This window comes from Pelodiscus sinensis, chromosome 2 (assembly GCF_052426305.1).
Source record: "Pelodiscus sinensis isolate ZL-2025 chromosome 2, ASM5242630v1, whole genome shotgun sequence".
Classification (NCBI taxonomy): Eukaryota; Metazoa; Chordata; order Testudines; family Trionychidae; genus Pelodiscus; species Pelodiscus sinensis.
In genome coordinates this window covers 113,937,824-113,953,843 of record NC_143053.1, presented here as the reverse complement: position 1 = coordinate 113,953,843, position 16,020 = coordinate 113,937,824, and the positions used below count along the sequence as shown (strand labels likewise).

Below are 16,020 nucleotides of genomic sequence, written 5' to 3'. Positions count from 1 at the left end.
CTTGAAATTGTCCATCTAAGTGGGGATACTGAGAGAGAAACTGACCTATCAAGGAACTAATTTCATGTTACATTGGATGAAGGAACTATAGTATGTGCTCTGCTAAAGGTACAGACATTAAGGAGGTCTGTTTACCATCCCCAGATGGAAGACTTAGTTGAACTGCTCAACTGAACACTGAAAGAAATGTTGAGGAAATTTGTAACATCCACTTCTCATCACTGAGACCAGTTGCTTCCACCATTGTTATGTACCACCAAAACATTTCTGCTTGAATTCTTATCTGGGAGACAGCTTAATGGGATTTTACTCTTCCTCCAAGAAGCATGGGACAAACAAGGAGCAAAGACAACCAACATGGTGCAGAGCCTCCTTCAGTTACAAGAAAAGCTTAAGGCTTTTTAAAGGAAAGATTATTGATAGCCCAACAGAACCTAGAAAAGGTCTATAATAAAGAAGCCCATTCATAAGAATTTAGACCTGGCAACAAGATTACTGCTGCCATTTTCAAAGGCAAAATTATTGGCTTGATAGTAGGGCTGTCTGAGCTGATGAAACTAGGGCAGCCAGTTGATTTTGAAATCTGACAGCTAGGAAGGAAAAAGGAAGTACATCATTAAACTTTTTAAAGCCTGGGAAGCCTATGAAGGGCTTTTCATAACATGCTATTGACCTGAATCTGAGCTAGGCTCTCAGGCACCAGTGGTTCAAGGATCCCAAAATGTACAGCTGGGAGAGCAGCATTCACCAGAGCAACATGTCCAAATGCAGCAACTGAGTGAATCCTTCCCTTCAGTATTTTTGACACTACCAGGATCCTCTAACCAATGAGAAATGACAATGACCCCTTCACCTGAGTGGGGGAGGAGAGAAGACAGCTGGAGAAGACCCTGACTATTCAAGGGCCCAGTCTCCAAAGGGTAGGACTGGAAACGGTGGGAGGAAGGGGTGGGCTGAAGGTCAGGACTGTATTTTCAATGGGAAAATGATGTGTCAGAACTGTGCCCAACAACTTCAATAGTCCCACTGAAATCAGTCACATACATAAAGTTAAGCAAGATATTGAAGGACAAGTATAATGTTTAGTACATGTTTAAGTACTGTCATGAATAGGAATACTTTCCTAAAATGGAAATGGATATAGGAGAAAGCACCTTGTCAGACTGCAAATAGGCTCTGACCCATATACATACATTTACAAACCTTCGACACTTTACCAGTAACTGTAAATTAAGCAAGATTGGGCATGCTCAGTAGTTTGCTGTCAAAATACTGCGGGAACTGGTGCTGGTGATTCCCAAAGTGGAACTCTTCCTTATGAGTCACTGCTGAATTAATGCCTTGATGTTTTAGGAGGAACCCATAATTTTTTCACAAGACGCATACAACTAACTCTGTAATCATTCCAAATAATTAAAAAACATCTATCAGCCATTTTCACAACACGAGTTAGGTAAAAACTCCTTTCCACCTGCAGTTTCAATTGGAGAATTTACTCTTTCATTTTCTCCTAAAAACCTACTCTGTGAAGTAAGATTAATTTACAGAGACACCGTGAACCTGTAAATCCCATTTACTTCTGAAAAACTTTGTATTACTATGGTTATAGCTACGATTAGTCTAGCTGAATGAGACTGGACAAAATGTTTTTTTTTCTAGGTTTTTTTCTTTTTTTTGTGCCATGTGGCAGCACTTATGTACAGTTGGTTTCATTGTTTTGTTGGTTGTTCATTGCTCTTCCAGTCTTGTGCCTTAACTTGATTAAACTACTCTTATGCACTGTTCTGAGGGCATTCATGTGCAAACTCTTTCCCAAGTCCCATAAGAAGGTATAGACCGGGAACAGTGGTAGAAAAGCAGGAACCAAAACTAAAGAAGCAGCAAGTAGGCATAGCAGCTGGGGGAGTGATAAAATGGTTAGGTCAAGAAGGCTTGGTGGCCTTGCTCTTCTGTTTACTCAGAAAAAAATCCTTTAGAGTCTCAAACCAGAATTGGCAACAATGAGGGGAGGCCATTTAAAAGGTACTTTATCAGGAAATTGATTTTTTTTTTAAATTAGCCAGATAAAAAGAAATCAAGTTGATGTTGTTCCTTTAATTCATAAATGCAAAGGATCTGGAAAATATAAAGTTAAAGTACTATTATTAGTATTATTATTAACAGTAGTGTTGCAGCTGTTGCATTTTAGCCTAGTATGGGAAGGAGGGTGAATGGTCTGATATTCAAGGTTGGAAGCTGTTACAGCTATACGTTTAGATGTATGACAGCATTGCTGTGGCGGAAGAGGAGCCCTATTTCACCTTAATTTTTTCTTCATAGTCTTTCGTTAAAGTCTATCCTTTGCTTCTTCAGTTGCTCATATGGTTGTGTGGATATTGGGGAACCATGCCACCAATATTTAGTCCTTGTGGATACTTCCTGCACACATTTGAATGGTCGAGTTTCATTGACACAAACACATATGGTGAATCCGAACACTGAATATTTGTACTAGAATGCTGTGTGAAATCCTAGCTGCACTGAAGTCAAAGGGTGTTTTGACATTGATGTTAGCATAGTCAGGATTTCATTCACTGTCCCTCATATGAGCAAAGCAGGGCCTGAACATACCATGCTTTTGCTTCCTCATTGCTCCTCTTCCAGCTGCCCTTGTTTCCTTCAGCGTCAGTTTAATCCTCACAATGGCCTTGATCCAGAGACCTCCAAAGTCAATGGAAAAACTCTCATTTACTTTACTGGTTTTGTATGAAGCCCTGTTGCTTAAACACAACGCAGAGTAAACGCTTGTTTTCTTCCACACCTGTATCTTAGTAACACTAACAGAGATATCTGTAAAGTTTCAGAATAGTGGTAGAAGTGTAGCCGTGTTAGTCTGGTGCAGCTGAAACAAAAAACAGGAATGTGTAGCACTTTAAAGACTAACAAGATGGTTTAATAGGTGATGAGCTTTCGTGGGCCAGACCCACTTCCTCAGATCAAATAGTGGAAGAAAATTGTCACAACCATATATACCAAAGGATACAATTCAAAAAAAATGAACACATATGAAAAGGACAAATCAAATCTGGGCCTGAGTCTTTTCTCAACATATATCAGGAGCAGCACCATTGTCACCAGTAAAGTTACACTGGTATAAGTCAGAGAAAAGTTGAATCTTATAGATTTTTCTGAGGAAGACTCATAAGGAAAAAAACATTAAGGTAAACTGCTACGTTAGCCATTTTAACTGAATAAAGGTAATATTTTTTCAGAGAAAAGCCTCTTTGAAGTCACAAATGGAAGATGCAACATCTGGAAGACCATAATAAAAGTAAGACTTAAGTTACATATCCCATGTGGACTATGTTTATTGTCCAAATGTTTTATTGTCACAGGAGTTCCGTTTGTTGACTGGGGTGAATGAGGAGAATTAAGATTCTGGGGAAGATGTACATTACGGTGTCTTCAAAATTTTGCAAGCCACAAAACTTCCTCAGAGTTGGGATCAAGCAATCTATATCAAGATGACTCTTATCTACACATGGAACATATGAATTTTCAAAAAGATAAGTATTAGCTCATGTCTATTTAAATAGTTTTAAAATTAACTACACTGATCAAAACCAGGCAAAGGGCTGTATTTGTTTGAAAGTTTAAAACCCAAGGAGGATCATTTTTGTTTAATCCAAATCCATTTACCTGTATTGCCTTAAATAAGAAGAGACCAAATTTGGGGAGATGATGAACACTTTAAATATAACCTTTTATCACATACAGAAATCTTTTCAATTTATACCAGAGTTTCTGATATATAATGTGTACTTCAGAGAGATGATATACCATGCAATGGTACATTCTGGCAAAAATGTTGACTGAATAATTGTGACAAGTGTGCAGAAAATCAAAATGTCTTTCAACAAGTTATATGAATTCTCCTTTTAAATAGTAGTTCTTTTAGGCACTTGGGCATCAATCACAAAGGACTAAATTCATCTTTAGTGTAACTCAATTGCAGACAATTTAGTTGTTATCTCAAGAATTAATTTGGCTGTCAATCTACAATTTTTCATGTATTGACTGACCATGGTCAAATTTTCTGTTTCAAAAGAGGACAAAATAAAGCAGTCACCAAAAATTAATATGCTCCAGAATGTAATGAAGATTAAAAAGAATATTAATTGATTTTTTCCTAGGAATTGTTTACCACTATTTTAGGATTATCTGAGATATATTTATTATCCAAAACTGTTTGTTGAAAAAAGTGATGTGAATAATTCTTGATCTTTATGTAATATTCAAAATTGAAACTATATGGCTAATTTTGGTTGGAATCTTGGGTCATGTGATACCGTTTCTGTTAGCCGATTAGATAAACATAGTTTTGTACAATCTGTTTTCCAGTGCAAATACTAACAATTTTTTTAAAATCACTTTCTGCAAATTTTACCTAATATGCTTCAAAATTAACACTTTCCATAATCATTTCTGCCAGGAAACTCAATATCTACAATGTTTGCACAAAGCAAACCTGAAGGTGTTCAGATATAAGGATAACGGGTACCACACAACATCTTCAGATAGAAAGAAAAATAGGTGGAAAACCAGCCAAAATGAATTCAGTACAGGTTGTACCTCCCTTAGCTGGGACACTCTGGTCTGGCAACATCCGTGGTCTGGCCATGGGGCAGGAGTGTGTCAAGGGTAGGGGGTCAGCGACTCAGCAGGAACCCTGGGTAATGAGGAGGCAGGTGGCACAGTCAGGACTTCTGGCCTCAGCAGGATGCTGAGAGCAGCCACGGCACTCCGGTCCTGGCAGCAGACACAGAGCCCTGGCCCTGGCAACAGTGGGAGAGAGCTCCAGCCCAGGGAGCCACAGCTGCCAGGCAGCAGCAGAGCCAGGCTTGAGCCCTAGCTGGGGGGTCAGCGTTTCAGCAAGGGCCATGAGGGGAGGGATCTCCCCTGTCCAACAAACTGTTCGGAACTGGTCAGGTTCCAAGGGTGCTGGACCAGGGAGGTCCAACCTGTATTTTTGGTCCGTCAATTTTTGTAATATATTTGCCCAGCTCTAGTGTTAATCCATTATGTTTTCAAAACCCTGAATTTGCATGCTCACCAGTACTTTACATAGGTTTAGCAAGAAGTTGCACAGCTTCCTCTTTCATTCAAGCAAATGAGGTGGAATATGTCTCTGTATTGTTATGTGTCCCTTCCATTGAAAATATGCCCCTAATTAGTTCTGTATTGTGTTATTTCCTTGTATCTAGAACCCAGGGGTACATCTACACTGCAAGCTTATTTCAAAATAAGCTATTCCGGAATAGCACATCTACACTGCAGGGAAGCCTCAAAATTAGTCCGAGGCAGGCTTCCCCAAGTGGACGTGCTATCCTAATAGAGAACCCCAGGAAGCACGGGGGTGGAATAATTTAGAATGGCCCTGGTGAGGGGCTCTTTTGAAATAGCAGTGGTGGAGCGTCTACACACGCCTTATTTCAAAATAGCTATTTTGGAATAGGTGTTATTTCTCATAGAATGAGGTTTACAGATTTTGGAATAAACCATCCATTATTTCAAAATTATTTTGAAATAACGGAATAGCTGTGTAGATGCTCACATCATTATTTCCAAATAACGCTAGTTATTTCAAAATAACGGTTCAGTATATTCACCCCAGGTGATCAGTCAACTTTGGCATTTAAGTTTATCCTAACCCCTTGTCTCATGTTAAAAACAAACAAAAAATAATCAAGGAATAATTATAGGAACTTTGGGGATGTAAATTATTAGATATTAATAAGTATCAACCCCCAGCAATGAGAATGCCAAGGAAGGCTATAGAATCCCCATCATTGAAGGTTTTGGAGAATAGGTTGGACCTTCATGTGTCAGGGATGGACAAAGTTTACTTGGTCCTGCCTCAGTGCAAAGGTTGGACTTGATGACCTCTAGAGATCTCTTCCAGCCCTACATATCTGTGATCACACATAATTATGGTATAATGCAGTGTTTCTGAAATTGTGTTCTGTGGTACACTGGTGTGCCACAAGGCAACTGGAGGTGTGCCGCCATGGAGAATAACAGAAATAAAAAAGGCCATCCCTAAAGGGCCAGGCGACTTTTTTTTTTTTTGCTCAATAACTTTCCCCCGACCTTTTTTTTCCCCTCATGGTGTTCCTCATAAAAATATTGTTTGGTGTTCTTTAGTCTTAAAAAGTTTAAGAAACACTGGTATAATGCATGCTGCCATAATATTGGAGTCAAAACATTCTCAACAGTTACAGCCCCATAGATATGGAAACATACGCCTTTTGAAAAGACATTGTCTAGCACAGAAGAAGATGGAAGATTTAAGTTTAAATGGAGCATTATTAATTGTGCAGAAACTTTCTCTTCATTTATATTTTTCTACAGAAGGATCTAGGGGTTTAAAGCCCCAGAATCTGCTCTGAGACTATCTATCCTTCAAGGTTCTAAAGTAACTTGCCATAAAATGAAAATCACATCAGGAGCAATTAGACAAAGGTCAGCAAGAATACCTCCTGTATCCACTGCATTATCATCACCCAAGTGTCTCTTACTTATAGTCTGTTGTGACAAAGTAAAAGCTATTTCAGCTTATATTGTGATGGCTGTTATTTATGGAACATAAAAGGATACTGAAATACAAAAAGGTTTGAAAAGACCAGGGTAAGATCAGATTAAAAAAAATGTGAGAGAAACAGGCATCTTGGGATGGTAACTACTCTGCCATGTACTGACAGGGAGGTTGTATATTTTTAGAATATACTGAAAGGAATGGTGCTTTTACTTAGATTTTTATGGTTTACCATGAGATGCAATTTTCTGGCCCTATATGCAGTTGTAACAAAAGTCAGAGAGATTTTATGATAGCTGCCAGAGTTCATAAATGATGGCATACACTAAAATATTTATAGAACTGTAAAATCTTGATTTCTCTCTGGTTTAGCAGATGGGGTTCTAAAACTAGTTCCCAGATTGTCACATTTCTTTACCCTTTGATGACAAAGAAGCCTGTTATCACTCCTCCCCTTTCCCCCAGAAACCAAGTTCACTAGTGCAATCAAGTTCACACTTCCATCCCATTATATACACTAGGATCTCAAGAATTAAAAGAAATTAGAAGTGCAAAATTTTGAATTATTCAAAACAGCCTCCCTAAATTAAGTATCAAGATCAAGGCAGCTTGTCCAGTGCCCATTTTTTTACTCATTTGTATGCATTTGTTCACCTGGAGACTGGTGAAAATCTATTTCTGAATCGGTGTGCTACATCAACAGAAGAGCTAAGTGCTACTGAAACACCAAAAATAGTTTGCTTATATGCCTGATGTGAAACACGGATGTACTACAACTATTTGTGTCTGTTCTGGGAAGTTTGAAAGAAAATAATAAATCCCTGTAGCACCGTGAAACTCAATTCCACTTCAAAATTAAAAGTTATGTCTGAAATCTGGAGTCGGATAAATCATCCATAAAATAGCAAGTTTAGATTGGTGTCCAGGATTTTCCCTATTTTAAAAGATTTATAGTAAAAAGTGGAAATATGGAAGGAGAGAAAGCTTTATTTTGAGTCACACAACTTTCTTTTTCAGTCTTATTGTATTTCCAAAGGTATATTATCTATTTTGGTCAGCTATCAATACAACCAACACATTTAACATTTTTTTAAATATTTTTACCGCTATATTTATTAATTTGCATTGTATGTCATACTTGTTACATCTACTATTAATATTTATATGTTTAAACAAGGCAAGGGTGCGATTCCCGATGGGCTGGGCACTGCACAGACTGCTAACAAAGAAGATATTTCCTGTCCTATAGAGTTAGTGTATTAGAGAAGACACTATACCAGAATAGAGGATAAAAGCAGGCTGAGGGTCAGCGCGAAGATGAGGTAACAAAACAGAATTCATCAGAAAAATTGAAGTCTCTGTTCATTTGTAATTTCACTATTGCTTCATAATTTCTTTAAAATTAATAGAGATTTTGAACACCAAAAAAATGGATTTACTTACACTGAAGTTGAATTTGATAGTGTTTCTGCTAATTCCTAGTAATAATATGTACCACATTTTACCTTGTTAGAGTGGGAAATGTAGCAACTGGGACCTATATGCAATGAAAGCAGCAGAATGCAATATGAAAAATGCAGCAGATCTGAATATAAAGACTTGTAGCCAGATCCTGAGCTGATGTAAATCAGCTTAGCTTTGACTCAACGGAGCTATGTTGACTTACATTAATAGAGGATTTCTGTTAGGAAGGTTTAATAGTTAATTGTTATGTTATATACCATATAATTCTCATATGACCATGTATATAATTGTTGCTACTACTGTTATATAATTGCAAACATTTTGTACAAAGTATGCCATATAAGGTGTTAATGGAGAAAGTTAAGGTTTGCTGAATATTTTTATTCTAATTGTATGCATTTATCCTTTTAATTAGTGAAGTAATGCATATTAACTATGTATCTGTATGTCCCAAGAGTTTCATTATGCGGCAACACCCACCAAATATTTTACATCTAGTCTAGCCAGCACAGTGTGAATGGACTATTCAAGTTGATGGTGCATCAGTGAACAGAATGGGCCATTGAAGAAGCTTATCTTCCCTGGATGGACTTGGATGTTTTAGCCAGAAAATAGCCCCGTTGTAACTCATCAAAGCAAGCAAGGGCATGTGACTATATCATGTGACCCTACATTCCATCTTGTACCTATATTTTTTGACTGTACTGAGAACAGACACGCCACATCGCAGAAAGTTTAAAAGATTATGGAAACGTATCCATTTTTCCTCTTTCCTGCTCTGATCTATGGACTTACACTAACTGTAGCATTACAACCAGTGGACTGAGGAGGACCTTCCAATCTTATGCATGTTACCAGAGATGTTATATTCCATCACTGTTACAAAATTGATCCAAGAATTTTACAATGACTATACGTGTTTGATTCTTTTAACTATTTTAATTCTAAGCCCTTTCTTTTATCTTATAAATAAATCTTTAGATATTAGATACTAACTGGTTGGCTATAGCATAATTATTGGGTAAGATCTGAGCTAAATCTAACCTGGATATGTGCTGGTCATCCTTTAGGGTTGAAAGAACCCTTTGATTAAATTGGCTTTAAATAACCACTCATTATTTAGTCTAGTGTTTGGGTGGTGAAACTGTACTTTTGACTTCCTAATAGCCAGTGTAGCAAGACAGAAGTCCACCTTTGCTGTTGGTTTGGTATATCTTATGAAAAAAACAACCACCAGTTTGGGGTGTGTCTACCCTTTTTTTTCAGCAGATTGTCTTTAATCTGATATCCTCAGCTGTGACCCACTGAGGCACGGTTATGCTGGTGTACTGGTAGTGGTTGCCATCGAGCGGTGTGGCAGATGGCTAAGGATCAGCAACACTTCTCAGCTCCCCAGGGAACTGAATTAAGGTGAGTCATTGGTAAAGTTATGTAGTTGTGCCAAATGCCTGTATAGGCAGTGTGCTGTAGGCACTGTACTGTCGCTGTGCTAGGAGAAAGGACAAAACTTTATTCCCAGGTAGTAGAAAAGGAAGCTATATGTGGGAGGCATTTTTATAAAGTTAAATTTAATTTGAGACCGATTCTGCCAACACACGAGCCCATTTCTTGCAACTGAGAATAGGCATATTGAAGGCAACGTGGAGATTGTTACTTATGGTAACAAGTCCTGCACTTGTCCATAAGCATTCATACGTTCAAGGCTCATATTTAGAGTAACTTTAAATTGCCAGATCTTACAAGTTTAACTGCCAGAAGAACTGACTGAGCACTTCTTCCTTCTGGGGTTGGTAAACTCAGTGCAATGTAATTTAATGTGTGGGATGTACCAGGTGAGCTATTCAGAATGAAGGCTATGGCTTCTTTGGGCATAAGCATTAAAGCTATCATGGCATTTTCATTTTGGGAAAATAGGAACATCTCTTACAGTGCTTGGCCCAAAATTTTCTTGGTCTAGTTATTTAATATGTTATTGGTTGGTCAGCTGGTTGCTCTATTTCATTGGTCAGCATGTATGTAGGGCCCAATTTTGTAAACCTTATTAACAGACATAATTCAAACTACTGTAGCTATTTCCACTGAAGTCATTGGGGGATAGGTAGGGGTTAAACTCTCAGGGTATGTCTGTGTTCCACGAGGCGTACAGATAGTTCAGAATAGGAAGCCTAGTCCGAACTATCTAGTTCGTGCCACGTGTAGCCGCGGGCACGGAGTCTGCACTAGCGGACATTTAAAAATGGCGGCGCCCGGCAACATGCAAATGAAGCCCGGGAAATTCAAATCCCAGGCTTCATTTGCAAGTTCGTATGACTACATTAACCACCCTAGTTCGAACTAGGGTGGTAGTGTAGACATACCCTCATTGACTTCAGTGCGGACAGGATTTTACCTGGGTCTTATTGTTGTTGTAGGCATTATAATCAGTAGTAAAGGTTTGTAGGATCAGGCCTAGAGTTTGTAAAGTGTCTGGTGTCCTTCACAGTAGAAGGAATATAGAAATGGAAAATTCTGAGATCTAAAAGGTAATCATGGTATTTGGTATGCACATTCTGGGAAACAACTAGAAGAAATATATTATATTATTGCTTTTAGAACAAAGCATGCTGTTTCCCAGATGCTTATTATTATTTATTAATTATATTATGTTTTAACCCCAAAGCCCCAAAGTTAAACTCTGGTATCATAAAGTATATCCTATAGATCTATATATATGTCAGAATCTGTGAGAATTTTAATTCCACCCCAGGCCCATGGTGATTGCATTTCATGTTTTCCACTTCAGTAACAGAACTGTAACAGATAATGTTTTGAGAATATAAAGTGTTTTGTATGTTATAGGCACGTAGGACTGGAGAAGAATCATGGAGAAGATGGACGAGAAATACACTGGATATTACTTAGCCTTTGAAACATTCTATCTAAATAATGAGTCATAACTGGGCATTCAAGTACCATATGTGAGTGTTTAGGAATCTCTTACAGAATCACAGAACATATGACGCAGATATTCCTGCCTTTGCATCTTTTATTGGTGTCCATATTGTATGGGAAATGAAGTTGGAAGATTGCACAGAGTAGGACAGTGAGGAGCCCTGAATACATTGATACACATTTTGTTCCATATGTGTGACTTTCCTTGAATGTTCATTTCTTTTCCTAAAGTGAAATAGTTTTTCCTGTGAATTGGGTGTTCTTTCATTAGGAGTTTGTAACTGTAGGCTGCTATGTGGGATAGTGTGTTTGTTATTATAGAGAGAAAATGTATAAGAACTTATGAAGTACGCCGTGGATTTTGAAACACGATTAGAAATTTCAAAGATGAATTTTGGGTGAAATCCTGATTCCCTGGAAATCAATAGAAGTTTTGCCATTGAGCTTTATGGAGGCAGGTATTCAAGTCAGAGAACATAAATAAAAGACCATTTATTAACCAGTCCCCATTTGGTGAATCCCTTTTTTCACCCAATGATTTAAAAAAAAAAAACCATATAATTAACTTCCATTTTACAATCAACATATATTGTTGCCTAATACTATCTAATGCCCAAATTCTGCCCCTGAATATATGTAACTGGCTGCCATTGGCTTTGGAGAAATCTAGGCATGTATGTATGAGGGCACAATTTACCCCTATATATTCACCATGAACCTGGTTCAATAATGCTTCCTGTACATTTTTATTCTGAACATACCCAAAGGTGAATTAGTTACATTTCAGACTGCGAAGAGGTAAAGCCCTCATGCTCAGTCTAACAAGAAACAAATTCCACAGCCTGGATAATTATTGCAATCACTTTTCTGTAGCTCAGCAAATTCTTTCTTTTGTTGGAAGAAAACCTTTCTTTGCCAATACTTCCCCCACTCCCATCTCCAGGAAGAGTGCATAGCTGGTAAATCAACTCAATTATTATTCTACTGCCAACATTTTCTTCCTTGTTACCCCAGTAAGAGCCAGGCAGTGATTTATAAGAAGTGTTGGCACAGATGTTACATAGCCTCAGCATGTTTGCATTGCACAGTGTGATAGACGATTCTGAATGTGTCAATATACAGGTAGTGTGGGAAGTAGTACCTGTGCCAGCAGTGCCCACCGAGTAACAGCAAAGGGCAGGCAATGGTCTTGCTGATGGTGAAAATATTTTGAATTCATCTTTTTAGAAGGTCATTTCTGTGGACTGTGGATTGGTGGGGAGAGGAGGTTTTTATTTCTGCAATTAGTTGCCTCTGCGGACTTCCTAATGGAATTTTGGATCCTAAAAACAGTTGACAGCTTAGAGTTTGTTGTTCTTTTCTTTTCTTTTCTTTTCTTTTCTGAAAGGAAGCTGAAAGACTCAATGAATATGGAGAACAAATTATTATAATGCGGGGGATGGGGAAGGGGCTTGTTTCTGTCATTCTGGAAGGCTGATATTATCAGAGAACATTGTGATTTCTCAGCATCAGCAGAGCATATAATGCGTGTCAAATATATTTAACATTTGGGAAGAATGAGCATTTATCAGAGCTGGCCCATAAGTTCCATATAGCCTTCTTTCAAAGCAACATCTCCCACTATTCTAGAAAGCCAGATATTTCTATGTAGGTGTGGCAAGGAGGTCAAAATCCACACAGTCTGCACATTAAAACTGTGATCAAGTGGTTTTATTCATCAAGGTGCCCCTTGATTATCTCCACTATGTCTGAACAGAGCGGAGGGGGTTGAGGTGTTGTTCTCTTTTTCTCCCACTTCCCCTCCTGCATTTAAGAAATTCTGACACGAATAACAATACAGGCAATTAAAAAGGAATGTTGTCAGAGCTGTGAGAGCTAAAATTAGAGCTGAGGTTTGGTATTCAGATTCACAAATTCATTCGCATGCTGTCTGTCTGCTCTGCTCTGTGTAGTTTGGCCAGGAGAGGGCTTGTTGATTGTACAGTGGAAGGTCCCCCGTAGATACACTGAATCTGCACATCTCCTGGCCAGCCTTATTCTGCCTCCTTTGAAGCTGACCTGCACTACATATTACCACCTCTCCCCATGACAGAATGGGTTTTGCGGTTGGCTAGTTGTACTGTGCTTCTGCCTCTGCCAAAACTGTCACTCTGAGGTGCCATTATTTGCACCAGTATGGGTTTTGTTGGCCATGGGAGGTGAATATGGATCTCAGTTACACTAAAGGAAATGATGGACGAAGCCCCAGGGAAAGTCCCTCTATACATTTGAGGATCTGGGCCAGAATGATTACAATGATTTGGCAGGGAATGTAAGTTATGGCACCATTTGGTGTGTCATCTTCATGCCATTATAAAGAAAATCAGAGTCGAAGGAAACAATATTTTGCGTTGAGGCTAAGGTCACATCTTCACTTACCTTGCTGGAGATCAATGTTCTGGCATTCTATTTATCATGTCTAGTATTCTACGTAGGCTGGAGTTTCATACATTAAGCTGACCTTCCAGGTTTAATTTAGACCTGGTGTTAATGATATTAACATTAGGAGATTTGTTATCTGCAATTTACAATGGACTTTGGAGCACATATTGTATGTGGAGTATTATAAGCCTTTAAAATAATTGGTCTATCTCAAATATGAGACAGTTTATTTCAACAATCTGCATAAATGATATATGGTCTATGATTAAATCAGTGGAGGGAAGATAGGAAGCTAGACCTTAGTTATAGCAATTACGCACTCAGTTGTATTTTTGCAACCTGAGGTTCCTCCATACCTTTAATTAAGGGCAGAATTTAGCCCTATCAGTATTTTATTCATGCCATACCATAACAGAACAGAGCCCGATAAAGGAATATAGGACAAATCACCCCCCTTTTAGCCAGGTGCAACACTTACATGAGGGTTAAATTTGTCCTTCTGGTATCTAGAAATACTGAGCAAAATAGACTACAGAGACTGCTTATAGTTCTGGACATTTTCCCTGTGAGTCCACTAAAATATCCCACTTCCTCATTCAGCACAGAGAGACCTCCAAGCACTTGGTTCTTAAACAACTCAGGCATTTTAGTGCACTTTGTCTCTTCTCCCATGGGGTGTTCTTGGCATGTGTTCTCTCCCTTTATTGCAGCTTTAATCTTACAATCTGAACTGGGACTTGTTTACATTTTTATTTTTCTAAAGATTTGTGTGTGTGTATGTGTGTGTACAAGAGAGAGAGAGAGCATTCAAGTTCTAAATTGACAGATGCCTTTTTGTGGGACTGAAATGACATATCTGAATTTTAGTGCTTGCTTCCCTGTATTTGCATATTTAATTACTTGCATCCCGTTTTATTTGTATGTTACCTGATGAAGAACCCCGACTAATTAATTTCACCTGGAATTGCATGCTGGTGTATGAAAAAATTACATTTGGCCATTTGTGGAGACCAGCTGTGTATTAGGAATATCTGATCCCCATCAGAAGAATTAAAAAGAAAGCAAGAGAAAGCATCTGATTGTAAAAGCCAGTCCCGTTTTTCTCAAGCCCTGAAGGTATTATTATTGGCAGATATCCTTTATTACTCACCCTTTCTACTAAACAATAACTCAGAAGTTTGCTCTAACTGAGCATCATTCAGTCAGATGACTTTGCCTTCGAACATTTCAGCTTTAATTTGTAGTAAAACGAATCTTGCTGAGTTCCACCTCTATGCATGCACTCATTTGCTTCCATTCCAGCATGACTCACAAACAGGCAACTTCATTTTGATGGTAAATTGTTGTTTGTCTAGTTGGCATTAGAGAAAAAAAGTCATTAGGCACATAAGCATATTATTAAAAGCTACCTTTAAAGATACAAAAACGTGTTCTTTCAGCAGCCTGACCTAATCCTAATGGCTGAACAGACATGTATACACTCCATCAATGGATAGTTCTAGTTTGATTCTTTGTCTGCATTGACAACAGATGGTGTTTTAATAAAGTCCAGTAGGAATATTACTGTGAGTAAACAATCCAATGCATGCCAATTTCATAATTGCTGGGTACTGATATAGCCTCTTACCTGCTGAATCCAAATTGGGAGGAAACCAACTGTGCATACACCTACTGGCAGAAGCCAGATTCACAGCTGTGGTATGCTTCAGCAGCAAGCTACACCACGGAAGGTAAATTGCAGCTCCAATCATCTTTTTTGGCACAGGGCTTGGGGAACAGCTGCCATCTGGCTTGTCATCAAAGCATGGTCACTGAGTTTCTGGGAGATGAAATGGCTTGCTCTGTACCTTGACATGAATGAAGATTGCTATCTTCATCTTTACAGGTATATTTTACAATAACATTCTTGCCTTTCTTAGCAGGAGATTACCAAGTGGGATTTTCTTCTTTAAGTGATTCCCACGATCTATGGGGACTAAACCTGTTATATTCTAATGAAAGATTCACACCCACATAACTTGTCAAAGCGATAAATCTTGCTCATTTGTTTTCATCATTAACAGGAGAAATGGGTAAAAATGTACCACTCCTTACACTTGCAGGTTTACGTTCAAGTGGTTGTCTTGAATGGAAGTGTTGATGAAGTCAGTTGTTATTCTTTCTATTGCTAATGCATTCCCAGAGGTGTATTTAGTTGTGGTAGAACCTCTAGATGAGCTTCCCCTGCTGGGGGAGTGTGTAAGGGCATGCCTACTCAGTAAGCAATTATTTAGTGTATTGCATGTTTAGAGATGCTTAAGTCACCTGACTCTAGGATGCAAATTTCCATTCATAGATTGCAAGCAGAGATGTGTGCCTCTTTGCAAATAGGGACTTAGAGTATGTGTACACTGCATACTCCCTTAAGGCAGCGTGTAGAGTACATGCACTACACACACCCTTAGCACAGGCATAAATAGCAGTGTAGATGGTGAGGCACTGCTTAGGTGAGCAAAGACAAACCAGAACCTTTGGGTTTGTTTTCTCCCTGATTCTTTATAGACACAAGCAGTGCCTTCCCTGTCTACTCTGCTATTTTTAACAGAAGTGTCCTGCTGACTTGCCACTGCCAAAGTCTTTCACCTCCCTGT

General features: G+C 38.5%; 1 long non-coding RNA gene across 2 annotated transcripts in view; it reads right to left on the bottom strand.

Moving 5' to 3' along the window:
* Positions 1-12,315: 12,315 nt before the first annotated feature.
* Positions 12,316-16,020, bottom strand: part of LOC102447401 (uncharacterized) — an 80,784-nt gene continuing 77,079 nt past the window's right edge. For both annotated transcript variants that reach the window (XR_016348864.1, XR_016348865.1), the window contains exon 2: positions 12,316-14,741. This is a non-coding gene — a long non-coding RNA (uncharacterized LOC102447401). The remainder of the gene's footprint in view (positions 14,742-16,020) is intronic.